The sequence below is a fragment of the Poecilia reticulata genome, linkage group LG5 (assembly GCF_000633615.1).
Source record: "Poecilia reticulata strain Guanapo linkage group LG5, Guppy_female_1.0+MT, whole genome shotgun sequence".
Taxonomy (NCBI): domain Eukaryota; kingdom Metazoa; phylum Chordata; class Actinopteri; order Cyprinodontiformes; family Poeciliidae; genus Poecilia; species Poecilia reticulata.
In genome coordinates, this window is record NC_024335.1 from 14,509,273 (window position 1) to 14,510,879 (window position 1,607).

Below are 1,607 nucleotides of genomic sequence, written 5' to 3' on the forward strand. Positions count from 1 at the left end.
TGTTAGCATGTTCAGGTTCATCTCAATTAAGTGAAATATCATGAAAAGTTAATTTGTTAATTTCAAAAGTGAAACTCAAATATTAAATAGATCTATTGCAGACCGAGTAATATATATCAAGTATTCATTTAATGATTATGGCTKCCAGCTAAAKAATATTTAAAACTAAATTAAAAATAGATGCAACGGACCAAAGAGAAAAAGTCATTTTAAATACAGAAATGCAACGTTAAAACCATGTTATTGCTTTTCCTTTCATGTTCACCAGATATTCACTGATCGTGAGCCACAAAAGGTCATTGCTAAGGAAGCYGGATGTTCACACTGTCTGTTTAACAACATAATATAGGTAAATGTGGAAAAAGATTAGGTMAAAGAAAGTGCACAAGCAACAGYGATAAGCCACAGTCAAGAGAGGATTGTTAGGCAAAGTTMTTTCAAGACTTTGGGAACAATTTACTGGACATAAATGCACATACAGACACAGGGCAGGTAAATTCAGAGAAACATCAGGGACAGAGATCAAGTTAAAAGTGTGTTGGAGTGAATGCTACTGTGATAAGACAGTCGTAATGATGGGTTCAATAGTTATTGTTTTGTTGATTTATAAACAGATGAGAAAAAAAAAAAACATGTTAAGCTAAAAAAAAGTTAATTGGTGAAATTTTGTTAAATGAGACCTTAATCCTTTCGGTGTGGTTGTGTTTTATGGATATACTAAGTCAACCTATGCTCAAAAAGGTTACAATATACTTCAAAAAACATAAAACTACTTTTCTTGCAGGATGTTGAGGAAAACGTTTGGATTTTCATCAACTAAAAGCGTAATTCCAAAATTCACAGAAAAAAAAGTTTTACTTTTTGAATTAACTTACACAAATAAATTAACTTTTGATGATATTCAATTTTTTTATATGCATTTGTAGATAACAAACATGATGTTGAACCACATTGTCTGTTACAAACAGTTCTCCTGGCATTTTGACACATACACAAGAAATTGATAACATTTTTCATCACTGAAAAGACATCGTCCCAATCTCTTAAAAAGATTCAGACCACATTTTACACCTTCTTTTAACMATCATTATTGCAGCAATGCTTTAATTGGCTTCTCTTAAAAACTCAACTGACTGACCCCAGGCGGTAGATAAATTAGCAGCCAAGCTCTTCAGTAACATTAAAAGCTCATAATTTACAAGGTACATGCCGTCTCTGGATTCATTAGAGACTAAGGAAGAATTTTGATCAAATTAATGAGGTACATAGTTTCTATATAAAGTGTTGCTCAGAAACCATGAAACAAGGAAACAAGATCCTGAAAGATGATATTCAGTCTTCCCCAAATGGTTAACTTGAGTACATGGACACTGAAATCTCTTTCTAAATCTGAAATCCAACAAACAGTCCAACTTGTCTTACTAGTTAGTGTCAGATGTAAAAGACTGATTGTTTTTTCTCTTGTCACTAAATATCTTATTTATCACAGTTCATGTCTTTGGGAATGTAGACAAACACTTGTTGCTTCAAAAACAACATAGAAACATGCCCTGCTCTTATAACATCTAAAACAAGATCTTAAATAAATTGACATGATTTTGAAATGG